The sequence below is a fragment of the Pteropus medius genome, unplaced genomic scaffold (assembly GCF_902729225.1).
Source record: "Pteropus medius unplaced genomic scaffold, Ma_sr-lr_union100, whole genome shotgun sequence".
In the NCBI taxonomy this organism is placed as follows: domain Eukaryota; kingdom Metazoa; phylum Chordata; class Mammalia; order Chiroptera; family Pteropodidae; genus Pteropus; species Pteropus medius.
The window spans coordinates 32,570,075-32,586,995 of record NW_024340696.1 but is presented as its reverse complement, the minus strand read 5'-3'; the positions used below and the strand labels follow the sequence as shown (position 1 = coordinate 32,586,995).

The 16,921-nt window shown below is 37.7% G+C and overlaps 1 protein-coding gene across 4 annotated transcripts in view; it reads right to left on the bottom strand.

The window, feature by feature from the left end:
* DSE (dermatan sulfate epimerase) overlaps window positions 1-4,585 on the bottom strand; it is a 56,010-nt gene extending 51,425 nt beyond the window's left edge. For 2 of the 4 annotated variants that reach the window (XM_039870825.1, XM_039870816.1), the window contains exon 1: window positions 3,871-4,003. The gene's annotated coding sequence lies outside the window, so the exon portion shown is untranslated. Of the gene's footprint in view, window positions 1-3,870; window positions 4,004-4,561 lie in introns of those variants that run through there. The other 2 variants (XM_039870808.1, XM_039870843.1) reach the window with 2 other exon arrangements.
* Window positions 4,586-16,921: the final 12,336 nt, after the last annotated feature.

Below are 16,921 nucleotides of genomic sequence, written 5' to 3'. Positions count from 1 at the left end.
CGGGCTCTGCAGAATCTAGACGTGGCCCCACAATAGAATCCTTATATTATAAGGCATGAGAAGAGATATAGAGGAGTGGAAGAGGAGGGAGCTGTGGGAAGGAAGTCTGTAAGTAGCCAGTTTACAGAAGCCTGTCAATTCTAGGAAGTTGACAGTTCATAGACAATATAGTAAGTAGTAAAAGAGAGTAATAACTGGATCTGTAAGAAAATGAAACTTTAATAACATGAATTTGGAGTCATAAAGGAGAAAAGTATAATTAAATGTGCAATTTAGGTTAATCTCATGTTTGAGAGAGGCCACTGATTATTTGTATGATAAAACAAACTGTTTACCTTCACAGTATTTCCACTTCCCCACCCCTAAAAAGAAGAGTAGACACCTGCTCTACATCACTCTCCATTTCCACTAGACTAAAACATGAAAATATTAGAATTATTTGAAAAAAATTAAAAAGTACTAGGCAATTTTAAAATGCAAGTATATGTGCAGCTGTATGTTTTATTAGGGACTTCACCTTTCCTTCAATTGTCTAAACGCATATGAACTTGTAAGGAGGAGTTTATTAATCCTAATGACCCCTCTTTAATAAACCCATCTACAATACTTTGCATTTCTCTCTCTAGTTTGATTCTTTTCTGCAAAACCTCCACCATCAACTAACCAAACCACTCCTGAATACATAACTAGTAATTGTGAAACACTAAATTTAGATAGGTCAGAACTTGGGTCTACGTTTATTAACTAACATATAGAGAAAGATTTTCTTTAAAAAAAAAAAATTATTTCAATTAAAATAGTATCCACTTAGTGCAAAATTTAATTTTTAAAAGGGTATTCCCTACTAGAATTGAGCATTAGAGTTGGCAAGACTTTTTGAAACTCATCCATTTCTAATTATTGCTATCACCAAATGGGAGCATGGATCAGTGCCTCAGGAATCTGCAATGTTAATCTCTATTTCTCGTTCTGCCACTAATTTACTATATGAATTTCATGGTAAAATAATTTTTTTCAGTACTCTGGGTTTATATACTTGCCTAATTTCCATGTTGGGCACTGACTAGGTTTAGAGAATTTTATTGTATCATTTGCTGGTAATTTGGTGACCCCTCCCCCAAAAGACTTTTATTCTAGAGATCACTACAGGGGAAGATAATGTAATTCCAAGATGAGAAAAACCTAAGGCATGAGTAATAAAAACTGTCATGTCCTCTGCTTGGACACATTCTTTCAGAAGGTTGCTGGTCATCAAATCTCATCACGTCCCTTACTCCCTTTTTCAGAAAAGTAAAGATCCAGCCCTTCTCAGTAAATGGAATGACGATATCCACTATGATGTTGGTGTTCCCTCTGCCACAGGTTCTAGATCTCCTCAAAGACCTGCCACATACACATTATGGGATAATAACAGTATTTCTCTTTTTTTATTGGAGTGGTGAAAGATGATAAGAATATTTACTATATTTAGGACTCAAACATGCTAATGGTTAAGTAATATTCAATATATGCTGCAACTACAAAATGCTAGTCTTTTTATTATTAGTTTCTTTATTCCTTTTAAAAACAAAGATCACTGTTTTATTAAAACCCAAATTTAAATATTTTATCTTCCTTCATGCCTCTCCAATTATTCGTTGAAATCATAATTCTGAATGAGAATCATGTAATTTCTTTCATGCAACACAGTGTGATCCAAGGCAAAAGAAAAAGACACCAAAAAATCTATCACAAAGAACATTAAGAAATGTATAATTAAATATTTTGTTTAATTGAAGAATGCACTTTAACCTATGATTTTAAAACACTTTTTTGGAGATGAAAAAAATCTTTATAATAAGGAATCAGGAAAGGCAGGACAGCATCTATAAAGTTAAGAATTTCACCTTATGGAAACCACCAGGTCCTCTCCATGCAGCAATGTTGGATACTGAACTGAAAAGACCACAAATTTCATTGAAAACCCATATTAACTAATATGCTGACTAATTTTATGAGTATTAAAGTAGATGCACATACAAATGTTAGTCACTATGATCGTCCTGACCTCAAGTGGCCAATCTAGCCGACTTCTTATTGGGTGTTTTCCCAAAACCAGGCCCCAGCCTCAGAGAGAGGAATTTTAAACAGCCTCTACCCAGCAGGACTGGGAAGGTCCTAATAATCCCCTCAGTGACAAAGGTCTACAGTGTTCTGTTGCAAATTTCTCTTTGTCCAAGTTCTCTTTTTTGTTGCGAATCCCCTTCTACTTGGTGACTGTTACTATCAATATTTTTTAACGTGAATGTAAAAATGTATTTAACCAAAACTTAATGAAACTGATTCTGACATATACCCATCAATGAAAAAGTGATGCTTCCCAAGCTCAAATTTTCAGATGTTTATTTAGTTTAGTTCCCCCCGCCCCGCCGCCCCGCCCATTTCTACGTTAGCAGCCCCAGGAGAGCTAGGGTAGTTTCTCATATACTTCTATGTGGCTTCTAAGTGACCAGCACTGTCTTGTACTTTTGGCCGAAGCCACACAGATGGTGACTAGATGATGGAGGTATCAAATTCAATCCTTTCTTTATTTTAACTAGAACACATCTTACCTACACGCTCCATAAAAGGACATATCTGTTTGGTGACCTTAAAAAAAAATAGTAGCACAGAATAGGCAAATACTCAAATAATCCTGTATTTTATTTGTTCTTGTGAACAATATACATTTTGTGATCCGATTTTAGTAGTACTATCTAAATATTCTACAAAAATATTGCACATCACATTTCATTTCAGAAGTCATCATTTCTTGAGAGATCCAAAAAACTGAGGAAAAGCTAATTCCCGAAAGATTGATTTCTATAACGTGGAAAATACCGGGGAAAAAAAACTGTCTTGAAACTATTTCTAAGTGAAAACATCCATTCTCAATTTAATGTAACATTAAGTAAACCATTATTTTGTAATCCATGACTAACAGGAAAAAATTTTTAAAGATTTTTATTACACGAAGATCCATAGAAACTAAAAGCTGTCATTTCCTGATCTAAGGGATTCCAGGTAAATGCGGATCACCTCTGCTTTTAAGCAATGGATTCGGTTTCAACCTTTCATGCCAGCCGGCCCAAGCAGAGGCTACAGCCGCAATCAAATGAGCGATGAAAATGAGAAAGTTCTCGGGTCACAAACTTAGCTCATATTCCAGCCACGACAGATGTTGAGCCCATGTGGCATTGCTTACAGAACTTCCCAGCCAGTGAGTCAAGCGTCCCACCACCAGCAGCACCAGCACCACCAGGGGCTATCTCGGAGTGAGGCTGACCAACAATTTCGCCGAGCGTCGGCCGAGCCTAGCGGCGCTGGAATCCAACAACTGATGGAGGCTTGGGATGTGCTTCCCGGGCTTCCGCAGCTGCACGGGCGGGCTGCCAGCGCCAGGATGGGCACACACGACCACCACCAGCCCCATTACCAGGGGGCGCAGGCCAAGGAGGGCGGGAGTGTCTGTGCCAGCCAACCCGGCAGAAGGAAGCCGGAGCCACGGGGGCCGTCCGGGAAATCGCGGCTGGGCGGGCAGGACCTGACGCCCAAAGAGCGATTCGGAGATTTTACGGTGCGCCGGGATCGGCGCCGGGAGCGCGGAGGGTGGGAAGAGACGAAAGGCTGGCCCCGCGGTTGCCCCGCCACCAGGGAAGCCGCGGCTCCGGCTTCACGCCTCGCGCGCCCCCAGAAACCGCGCCGAGCCGCGCCCGGGCGCCGGGCGGGGGACGTGGCTCTCCGCCTCCGCTTGCGACCCGCCCGGGACTCCGGAAGAAAGTGGCCCCGCGCCGGGCCCAGCGCGGCGTCCGCCGCGCGCCCCTCCCGCCCCTCGCGCGCCCCTCCGCTCACCGCTCCGCGCTGCAGCCTCGTCTTCTCGGGCGTCTCCTCCCCAGCCTTGGCCCAGGCTCCAGGGCCCCTCCGCGGCCCCCCTCACTCCAGGGCGCCTGGCGCCCTCGGGGCCAAGCCCTCAGCGCGCCCGCCGCGCCATCGGTGCCGGTGGGCGCCGCGCCCCGGGACGCGCCGCTGCAGCCTCAGGCGGCGCTACTGCGAGCGGGGCAGGCGCGGGCGGGTGGGGTGTGGGCGAACCCGGGGGAGGGCGGGACGGGACGCGGCGGGCGCCGAGGCTCAGCCGGAGGGAGGAGGAAACCACAACGTCACCAGAGCCCGAGGAGGCAAAGATGGGGAGGAGGAAAAAGGGGACCCCCTCCCTCTGCTGGACCCCGATCTCCGGCCCGCCCCGCTTTCCCCACCCCCACCCCCCTCTCCCGGGAATGGCAGCTTGCGAGTTGCGCTTGGCCTTCCCTTCCACCCGGGCCCCGACTCCACGGAACACAGCCCTGCCAGGCCTTTGGGACTCTGACTTGATCTAGTAGGTTCTAGTGACCCATGCGTCTCGGATTTGACTCTGGAATCGCCTCCAACCGAAAGATACTCTTAGAGGCCCAGGGGGAGAAGCCGATGCTTCCGTACAGCCTGGGGAAAGAAATCGAGGAAAACGTGGAGAACCTTACAACTGGGGGCTGTTGCCTGCTCCACTCACCTTCTCCAAAATAGTTACTCCTTTTCTCCTGCATTTAGTTTTACTTTCTTCTCAGAAAGAAGGGAGAAAATCACCTATTTAGAAGCAGTTCTCTCCTTAACTGTACTAGCAAAATACAGTAAGACCCAAACCAATGAACCCTGCAAACTGAATAGATTTTAATCATCAAAGGTAAGGGTCAGGAACAGAGCATTTGATGTATGCAGCTCACGAGGATATTCCATTTACCCTATCTCCTAGGCCTGTGTGGGTGGTTGGAGGAGAGGGAGAGGGAAACCCCTCATCCATCTGACTTCTGCAGGGGGAGGATTTGCAACCTTAGTAGTCACAGCCCCCTTGGAGAAGTTTCTTTCGTTCTCTTAAAGCAGCCACTGCACCAACCTGGCTTCAGGGAGGTGTCAGATATGGACAGGGACATCACCTCAGGGCTAACTTCGCGTCCCTCACTGTTAGCCTGTGATTAACCTACCAGAGTTAGAGTACAGAAGTGACCGATGTTTACCCATTCCTTAGAACTGGAGATGTTTTACCTAAGAGCAGTGCTTTTTTCCCATTTGCTTCAAAGTGCTTTGTTTGAGTTCTAAAGGGCCACCTCCATCATTTCCCCTGTTCTCAAGACCTGCAGAAGATTTTCCATTAGGCTACGTTAGGAAAAAAAAAAAATTGTGAATGTCTACTTTTATGCTTCTCTTTCTCAGAAACTGCATTTGAAGAGATTCCACACAAATAGGTCAAGAGGAACGGGTTTTGTTAAATTTTTGTTTTGTTCACTCAGGTAAACCACTAATTTGCATAAACTTCCAGATGTTTTAGAGGTGGCCTGTGGAAACAGAACAAGGGGCTATAGAATTTTAGAACTAGTTTTAATCTGGTTTTAAATTCTTATTTTGCAATTTACTGCAAGGTGTCTTGGAAAACTAAGTTTAGAGCCTGTTTCCTCGTCTGTAATGTAGAGCTATAATACTTTCATTGAACAATTATAAAGAGAATACAATACAAATAGCTAATATTTGAGTTATTTCATGCTAGAAACTGTGTTTAGGGACTTACATGTATTAATTATTAGAGATGATTAATTGTGAGAGTGCATAGCTATAGTACATAACCCATAGTTGTTAATTTCCATTTAGCTTCTCACATTTGTAAGAGACCTTAGAAAAAGCATCTGCTTTGATTGATTTAGCTTCTCAACAAGTAACCTTCTCGCTCAGTGATTCTCCAACCTAGAACATCAAATCATCAGAAGAGCCTTGATAAAATGCTTTTTAATAAGGGCCCCACACCAGACCAATAAATCAGAATCCTAGGGCTGGAGTTTAAGCATCAGCATTTTAAACTATCTTTCCAGGTGATCGTAATGTGCAACAAGCACTGAGAACTCTTCAAAGGAGGCAGTACCCACTGCATTGCTCCCTTTCACCCCATTTTGCCTTCAGTGGACCTGGAAATCTGCTACTGGATAATATCCACCTCTTGCAAAGGATCCCCTATACAATAGGCCTCAAAGATCTGCAATTCTGCCCTCTGGAGTCTTTCAGAATGCATCTAGCCTGATTCCACAGGAGAATGTATCAGTCTTTCTACATCCTTTCTGAAAGCCCTTAGAAGGTGATTTATTTTGCCATCATCCCTCTCAAAATTTGATCCTAAGAACTGAATTCAAGGTTTCATCCAAATAACACACAGTAAAAATGTAATCTATGGCTTTGTTCTAATTACTATATTTCTGCAAGTAAATCCTGGGAGCTATTATGGAAGCAATATTACCCTATTGACTCCTATATTACAATTTACTAAAACTCTCAAGTAGTAAAGTCTTTTTCACAACTGCTACAAAACACACCTTCTCAACCTACGCTCATTACAATTTGTGTTTAGCACTTAACATGCTAGTCTATAACATTCCAGTGTGCTAACTCAGGCCTCATCTTTTAGCTTGTTGATATGTTGAATATCATTGATGTAACTGAGTAGTTCTACCTCTCAATTTCAATTTCACATCTTCTGTAAATTTGGTCTATATGCCATGTCACCATTCGAGTTCTCATTCTCGGGAACTTTCCTTGCCAACTGTCACTGAATTAGCATGCTGTCGATTAATGATCTCGTCGAGCACTCATGTGTTACTGAGTCATATTTTCATTCCTTGTCCCAGGGTGCATGGTATCTTTACAGAAATTAGAAGAGAGTATACTACCCTTACCTAGGCTGAGAGATTAGGAAAAAGCAATCTCTTCCAGAAAGATCCCTAAACAGCAGATGTGCTTTGTCTATCTGATGTGTTTGCTTTACTGATGTAGCAACATTGTCAAAGGAAATGACTACTTAGTGAATTCTCAATAACTTCTGAATTTCTTCCTTTTTTAAGTCCTCAGATATTACTTTAATAATAGGTTTATTAATTTTGCTCAAGATTTATGAAAAGCCCCTTGTCTTAGTTTTAAGAATCAAGCTGGTTGTTTTGTTTTTTTCTTCCAAAAACATCTTACTCTGTGCTGATTCTAAATGTTAAGTCCTTACTTACAAACTCTCTTTGCTGAGATGTAATATTTTTCTAGGTAAGAGAAGTTAAGTTTTAGAAAGCTAGGATATTTTCTTACAAGTTCTTCACTTATCTTAGTTTTCAATGAACTCTTGCAAAGTTCATTTTATTTTTTCAGTTAGATGGTTATTTTTTCATGATAGGGAAGAGAAGAATTAAAAAGGGAATTAGTTCTGGTTATCCATTTATTCCAAGTACAGATATCCTTTCTATTTTCTTGTCTGAACAAAACAAAACAAAGTATATTTTTTTGTTGTCCTTAGTTTATTCTTGACTCTAGCCTAACGGCCCCCAGTCTTACATGGTTTCTATTCTCTAGTTTATAATTCATTAAATTAAACTCAAGTTTTACTTTTACATTTTACTAACTGGCCAGCTTGTGTATAACTGTACAACTGCTTCAATCCTTAAAATGCTTTTTTCTACTACCTCAGGCCATATTAGTCTATTTGTAATAACAAATAAACAAAAACAAACAAAAAACCTTACTCTATACCTAAAAGATTCATCCTCGAGTCACTGAAAAGGTATGATCATCTTGTTTTGCTCAAGCTCTACTGTTCTATACTTGTACTTACTTACTTAGTGATGATCTCTTTCAGTCTCCCCTTGTATTTCTGGGCATTCAGCCCTGGCCTGACAGCCACCAAGACATCTCCAGCCTCCCTTACTCAGGCCTCCCTGACTTTTCCAGTGCTGCCTGCTTCTCTCCATGACCTAAACTGTTCTGCCGACTCAAGCTTCCTGAACTTAGTTCTTATCATTAAAACAAAAGGAGACAACATGATTGGAATTTGAGAGTATTATACTAAGTGAAATAAGTCAGACAAAGACAAGTATTATATGATTTCACTTATATGTGTCATATAAAAACAAAAACAAACATAACAAAGCAAAAACAAACTCATAGCTGCAGACAGCAGATTGGTGGTTTCCAGAGTGGAAGCGGGTGGGAGAAAGGTGAAATGGGTAAAGGGTTCAATTATATGGTGACAGATGGAAACTAGACCTGGTGGTGAGCACAATATAGTGAATATAGATGTCGAATTATAATGTACACCTAAAACTTTTATGTTATAAACCAATATTACCTTAATTAAAAACAAAAGGAAACATTTACCTACATTCTTAATCGTAATTGAGTTGCACACCCTCTCCACCCCAGTCACAATTTGAGGCTTTTATATATAATTCTTCAGGTACATATTTTCTGGCTTCACGATCTTCTAACATCATTAAGTATGTCAGAAACTTCGATATGTGTTTCATTTTATCCTCAGAGGCACTGATGTCGGCATTACTATGTTCATTAGACTTATGAGAAAACAGAGGCTCAGAAAGTTGAAATGAATATCCCAAGATATAAATGGCTCTGACCACATATGATTAAGTTTTCTGATATCAAATCCAGGCTTTTTCTACTAAACTATTCAGCCTGTAGTAACTCGAAAGCCCCACTATGGTTTGAGTGTCCTGGCCTCAGGGAAAAGTTATTCTCCGTTTTTGATTGATTTTTGAAATGGATGATTTTTATATCACTTCCTGGCGATATAAAATAGATTTATTTTAAACTACCCAAGTTGTCCCATACACCTTTAAATTACAGCACTATTCTCTGAAATTACAAAAATGATTACTGATATTTGCCACATGAATGAATGAAATTAGATATTTGTCTTTTTCCTCAGAGTTATAAAATGGACCAAAAGAAGTTTAAGCATATGACATTTTCCTAAACATTACTTTTGAGAACTGTAAAGGACTGCAGACATCACTAAGAAGTTTAGAAAATGAATGTTTACTGAAGCTTAATTTAATTTGGTGATTCCTTATAATATGTACGTAGATAGTATTTTATCCTTCTCTTTTTACCAAACTCTGGCTTTTTCTGGAAAAGTGCAGTTAAGGAAGAATTGTGTGAAGAAGATTCTGAGGACAAGTTCACGGTCTGGGAATCTGATTTCCCATGTGCACATGCTGTTATGGTTTGTTATTTCAAGAAATAGCACAACTGCTCTCTTCATGTACCCCACTTACTCACGACCCTACTGAAAGTAGTAGAGAGTATGCCAGATTTGCACTAATTTGGAAGCCACACCTTGGGGGATTTTGTGCTAACATATTCAGGAAGAGATAAGGAGTTGCTCGAGCAATATTCTACAGTAGTAATTCTAACCCCTGGCTTCATGTTAACATCACCTGGGGAGTACTTAAAACACACCAATGTCTCAGAAATTCTAATTCAATTCTTTCCAGGATGAGGCCCAAGCAACCCATATGCTTTTAGATACCAGATGGTTCCAGTGTGCAGCCAAAGTTAGAACCAATGCTCCATTGCAGTGGTTCCCAAACTTTGCTAGTCATTAGAACCATCTAGAAAGAGCTTTTAGAACTTCTGACACCCAGGCTGTAGCTTCTACCAATCAAAGTATAAAAATGGGTGTGTAAAGCCCTTTGATTCCAACATACAGAAAGTTTGGGAACCATTGTTCTGTAGTAGTATTACTAAGCAGGCACTTGAACCAAATGAAGTAGTAGGTTCAAACAATATGTGTATCTGCCATGTTTGTACTGGTTTAATAATTATATAAAATATTGTCAAGATTGGTTTTCACTAAAAATGCAAACTCTGTATTTATCTCTTCTTTCTTTGACTGCCTATAAAATTATGTGTATGCTCCTGGTAGGGTGATAATTACATTATGACTTACATGTCTTGATTATTTTTATATTAAATAAAAATTCTACCATTTATTAGATTTCATTTACACCAGTTCACTAATATACTTATTTCTAAGTCCTTTTGTTATATATGCAATTTGGGAAAGTGATACTTGATTTCAGTATTGGCTGAACTATTGAAGTTACTTTCAAATTGTGTTAATATTTCTCTTCACATTTTTGCGGCCCAAATATAATATAAATAATGAATTCCAATAAAACATTGTAACAGCCAAGCTATTCAGACTTTTTCTTCTGCTAAGGAGATTAACTATATCAAGCAAAGAAAATCTTGGCTGTTTTGCACTTACAGTATCTTTTAGATGACGAATAATTGACAGTTTGCTGATGTCAAACCGAACTATGTAATCTAATGACATTTTTCTATATCTTTTTCTAATCTAACTCCAGAGAATACAGACTTTCTTCTTCTATGTTTTAACTTTTATGATTTTTTAAAAATAGTGCCGTTTTGGGGTGGCCATTTTAATTCTTCATGACCAAATGGAAAACATTCATGTTTTTTAAAATGCTAAAATAAAAATAAATAAATAAAAATGCTAAAATAACAAAAAATAAGAGCCTGACTAAAGTCTAATAGAAAAGCAGCATTCCTGAGAACTTATCATCTGTGCAAGAAAAGCAGAAGGAAACTTAGAATAATTATATGCCAACCATTTCATTTTACAAAGAAATCAAGGTTAACATAGGTGGTGATTGTTATCAGTTCTTGCTACTAATTACTGATAGAGGTGGGAAGAAAGTCAAGCCTCCTCGTTCCTAGCCAAACTTTCTTTTTCCACTTCTCCATGCTACATCATCAGCCAAGAAAGCGCAACTAACTTTTCCTTCTGAGATTCTCATCTTTTACACAAACTGTGGCAATTTATAGAAAAATGTAAAATGCAGTCTTTCCATTAACAAAATGTCAATGCATAATGAGAAATTAACTTTATTTTTGGAGGAAGTCAAATATCTACTCAAAATGTAAATAGGATGGTACCTTTTGTTTAGCATGGTTAAACTTGATGGTATATGTTACTTCTAATTTTCCACTTACATGGGCAAAGTAAGTTCATCATCATGTACTTAGAGTTGCTACTTAGCTCTTGTCCTTATGGTGAAATTGTTAATACACTTTACCCATCTTGAGTCATTTATCGTCAATGTACCTTGGGTTTTTAAGACACTCAAAAGTTTTAACAAATTTTCATTTTTTTATTGCATGAATCAATTTTGCTAAGTTTTCTGCTTATATATAGAAGAAGGAGAATTCTAGATAGCAGTGCTTCTGTTCATGATGCGTAGATTAATGTTATGATGTAGAGATCAGCCACATATATACATACGTATATACATATATATATGATATCACTTTCAGATGAGTCATTAAGCATGTTGCAACAAATACAACTGTTATGAAGCAGCACTAGAACATGGAATACAACATTCTCGGATTATACTATAATGGAAAATCACTTAAAGTAATTCTGCCTGAATTAAACAAATTTTAATGTTATTTGGGGGAAATAAATGGGTTAATACTGGAAATTGGAGTGCTGGGTACTAGCACTGTCTTTCACATACCAGCCATCTGACCCAGAAGAAATTGTTTCTTTTTTCTCCTTTGAACTTGGAAAATTCAGCTATAGCATACATGATAACCTGGGCAAATCACTTAATCTCTTTGAGTCTCAGTGTCCTCAGCTGTAAGTTGAAGAAACTGGCCTTGATCAGTAATTCTCAATCCTGGTTAAACATTAGAATCACTCAGGAAATGTAAAAAATAATGCTTCTCTGCCCTACCCTCTGACAAATTAAAACAGAATTTCTGGGGTATGTGGCACAGGCTAGTGGCATTCAAAATGTGGTCCACGGACCACCAGCATTAGCATTACTCGGTATATTAGTCAGCTTGGGCTGCCACAACAAAATACCATAGACTGGGGTGGCTTAAACAACAGAAATTTATTTCTCACAATTCTGGAGGCTGGAAAGTTCAAGATCAAGGTGCCGACTGATTTGGTTTCAGTGAAAGCTCTCTTCCTGTCTTCTTGTTGTATCCTCACATGACCTTTCCTTGGTATATGCACAAATGTAGAGAGAGACATATCTTTCTCCCTCTTTCTCTTCTTACAGGGCCACCAGTCCTATCACATTATGACCCCACCTTTATGACCTCATGTAACTTTACCTTCTGAAAGCCTTATCTACAAATACAGTCACATTGGGGTTTAAGGCTTCAACGTGTGAAATCTTTTTGTGGGGTTAATTCAGTCCACAGTACTTGAAATTTTGAAAAATTTCCAAACCAAGCCCAGCTCTATTGAATTAGAGTCTCTGAAAGTAAGGACTAGGAATCCATGTTTTAACAAACTCTACCAGTAGTTCTTATGCTCAGTCACATCTGAGAATCAACGGCCTAGGCCACTTGCTCTTACACTGAGCTGCACATTGAATGACCTGAGGAATTTTTAAACTTTTGATGTCTAGGGCCCAATTACAGAGATTTTGATTTGTTATAGAATGCTCACTCTAAGCAAGTTCTGAAGCTCTGCAGGTGAATCCAATCTGAGAACCAATGGCATGGAAAATCTCTAAGGGTCTTTTTAGTCCTAAAATAGTATGGATTTTAATATATTCACATATACGATATATATGTAATATAATATACATAATCTAGATAATGTATATCAAAAGAAGGTGATAAGATAGTTCTATTTTATAGTTTCAAACACATTCGTTAGTCATTTTTCATCTATCACTTGATGATATAATGCATTAAACAGGATTTTTTTTAAGAATTACCATTTTTGTTGTACATTTGCTAGATAAATAATCTTTTATTCTTCATAAAAATCAAAAATTGATTTGATGGTCAGTGTCTTTTCACTGTATAAAACTAGTGTTTGGATAATAACCAGATGTTTATGAGATATATATATATATGTATATGTTTTTTTAAATTTAGACTCCAGGGATAATTCTAAAAAGCAAACAACATAATGAGATTATTTTATAAATCTCCAAAAGGATCATTCAACCATATAAATAAAGGAACTATGGGTATTTCTTAGTATTAAAACTTATACTCAGAGTTATATAATTTTAAAATCTCTTTTGATACTAGGATATAAATGACTGTAGGATTTTAGATGCCTTTCCCCCCAAAACTTGCAGTAATAGTTATATAAAAAATAACATTTTAAAATATCTCAAATCACCAGACCTCTGACCAGTGAATTTAACTGTAATACTGTCTGTCATCACAAAAGCTGGCACATAAAAGTAGAAAACAGAACCTCTTGATATTTTTCTTTTCTCTTCCAGGCATAGAAACCATTTAAAGACTCCATTTAAAAACTTAAGATTCATCAGAGAGGAACAAGTAACTAATGAATTAAAACTAACAATCTTCTTAATAGTCCTGGGGTTTAATAGGAAAGTTATTAAGAATAATATTTGAGCACTTGGCTTAATTAAAATTCTGTTCTGATGAGGTGAAGGTAGCCACATTTTCCAACTTGTGGGTGTGTTAAATCTCCATTCTAATGGTCACAAAGCAACTGGGGTATTCACATGAAATTGGTACAGCCACTCAAAAATCCACGCTCTATTGAAAGGGGGTTATGGTGTCACCTTTGTTTACAAGTCTTTCACAAGCTAGCTTTCAAATATTTTATGCATCTTTCAACAAGTAAATATTACCAGGAAATTGCAAATGAAATATTAGAATACATGTCAAGATGTGACTTTCTTTCCATATGCAGATACAGGGCAATATTTCTTTGTAAACAAGTTTATAAGTAAAAAATAATTTGATGAGGAACTGTTTGAAAAGAATGTTAAATATGAGTTTTGTTTCTATTGGATGCCTCTAAGAATGACCATGGCCTAGCAATTTAACCTAAGACATCTTGCCTCAAAAGTCAACACATACGATTTTGTGAGAAAAGTAAGTTATAACACTTATAACCACAAATGAGCTGAGATTAACAAATGCTTGAAGACAAAAGGAAGTATTACATAATTCTGATTTGTAATAATATTATAACACTTTCAGCTGTTTCCACTTAACTGCATCACCTGTTATATATACTGTATTGAAATGAAAGGTCTATATTACAGAGTTATCTATTTTGAGTGTGAAGGAATACTACTAATTTCGGTGTGTTCCTGATCTGTCAGATGTCATTCTCTGAAAGTCAAGAAAATTCTGAACTTCACAAATACTGAAAGAATATTTTCTATGTATAGGAAACAAGATATATGACTAAAGCAGCTGGGCTAAAATTTTAATAGGAAGAAAAATACATTTAAATTTGATAATGAAGGTTGATAATGACTACTGAAATCCATAACATTCTGATAACCATGGTTATTGTTAAATTGCATTTTGTTACTAAGAAACTGAGTAAAACATACTGTTCCCTTCCAGTGAGGAAATTGCTAAAATACCATTCTAAACATAATTTTCTTTTATTTTTATTGAAAGAAGCATTGTCAGCTCTTACGTATTTTCTTAGTTCGGAAATATGTAAGAAAGTCGTATTTGCCATCCTTACCAGAAACTGAAAGCAGAATGTGTCAGTGTCTTCCTTTCCTCAATGAGCACAAAAGTTCTGATGAAGGAAAAATGAGAAGATATAAATTATTTTTGGCCTCTATCTTTGTAGGTGACTTTTGTTGCTTCAACATTGAGATGACAAATGACAGCTCAGTTATTTTGATCGACTATTAAAGAAGTGCCAGATTCTATATCCTAAGTGGGTGACGGAAGTATCAGAATTGTATTAGGAAGCAATAATTCTCATGATACCTTCTCTTTTAGAAATTATGCTCTTCTTTATATGTCATTATAAAGTTTTCACTTTAAATTTCTGTTACTGGCTTGGTGTTTGTACCGCTCAGAAGTATAAACCAGTCTCACTGGCTACTGACCTCTAAGAACAAGTCTGAGGTATAATACATGAAAGACAGTGTTTTTACAGGTGCCTAAATTCTTCTACAATCTCTTTCATTTAATGCATCATTGACAATCAGTGCCCATCAAGGCAAAGTCTTCGAGGAGCTGACGTTCTACCTGCGTCTTCTGCTGGAAGGCATCAGTGAGGAAAAACATGAGCCAGGTCTACCTCAGAGAGATTGGGTCCATCCAGGCAAAGGTCATTGATAGTTTATCTAGATGTTCTTAAGAACTTGTTATTATCCCCTTGGTATTATGTCTCTACACACTGTTTTAAAAGGAAAAAAATGTGGGAGTTGCAGGAGGAGGAAGTTGTGAAAGAAGGACGTCATCACACTTGTAAACTTATAGGAAATGTTCCCTATTTCATTTAACAAGAAATCATAAGAATTGTTACAAAGTCTAACAATCTATTTCTGACATTCCCTTAAGGCAGCTTTTCTTCAAATCTTTTTTTCTTAAGTAAAAATTAATATAGATAGATAGATAATAGACAATAGATGATAGATAGATAATAAAATATAGAAATAGATATAGAAAAACAAAGTTTCAGAAACCAATGTTTATATTTTTATTTTAGCCTATTTCATTAAAAAAGAAAGACAGTCTTTGATCAACTAAATAGATTTTAAGACCCACTAGTGGATTGCAACTTGCAGCTTAGAAATATTGCACTGGGGTTATCAAGTATGTGTAGAGAGATATTGTTCATGTTTACTTTCAAGTTTAAGAGTATGGATCTCTAAGAAATATGCAACTGAAACAATGGCTTCTGGTCTCTTTCTAAACTACACAGATCTGACTATTAAACACATAAGAAGACGCCTTGATGCTTTAGCCAAACAAGAAGTTGAGGCAACTTTTCTTAAAAACAAACACCTGGTGGCATTTAGAATCCATACAGGCAGGAGAAGGAAACAGTAAATAGATAAGATCGAAAGCAATATATTACCTTTAAGATTTTCTCAATGGCCACATAGATCTCATAATAGGAAGATTATGTATTTATGAGGCATACTAAGAAACTTTGCAATTGGTAGAGCTGTAAGGTACCAGGAGTTCCCCACAGCCTAGAAGTCATCAGCTCATCAGTGAGAAGGTCCACCTGGATGATCATGAGTTATCAGTTCCTGTCACTGGGAAGGATATTTCCAAGGACTACACATCCAGACTATAGTCACCGCATGCCTTTATTATCTAATCATAGGTTTTTAATAACTAAAGAGTCGCTCTTCTCTTCAACAAAGCTAGAGACTTTTAAAAGCTCCTCCCACCTCTGCCATTTATAAATAATTGTATGGTAGTATACATACTCACATAGGCTGCAATTTGCTGTTACAGATAGTGTTGATACTGTGATCTCTAAACGTGCCATGTATTGATTATTACTTTTGTTTTTTTCACAGAATGAATATCTCTATGTCAGAGAGAATCAGCAGTAGTAAAAGAAACCTATAAGTGATGAGGAAAACAGGGCCATAAGCAGAAATTTTTGCCCCGTTGGATACTGGTCTTTGGAACCAGGCAAAGAGGACTTGCCTGCCTTCTTCCAGCAGTGAGGATTCTAGACAGTAAAGGACTAAACTTAGAAAGCATTTTGTGACCTATTCCTAAGAAACCCTAAAACCAAATTTATTTACATACTCTTATTTGCCTGGGGCATTTTAATTTATCAGTGACTTGGGTTAATTACTCTCTATAAATTCTACCTTTGACAGCTCAACTTAAACTTAAAGAATCCAGAAGGATATATATCAAAATGCAAAGCCATCAGTCAGGTATTTCCCTGTGTCTTCACTGACTTTGACACAGACACAAATGGATTTTTATACATTTTGGGACATGTACGTACATGGATCTCAACAGGCCTGGAATCACCTAGAAAAGTAGGTCCCTGGAATGCACCATTCAGAGCAGCAAATATTCCCATTGGTTGGGGGAGGGATTCTAGAAATATTTTGGATGCTACTAATAACACTATTTTCTTAAAATTTTCAAACAGTTTATCAAAGAATAAGAGAGAAAGAAAAATATTTTTTTGGCTTTAAAAAACAGTCTTATATAAGCAAGCTCTCCTGGTGCCATTTAAAAAATAATTTGTTTTTGTGACTAAAGGGCAGGAGCCAGGGAG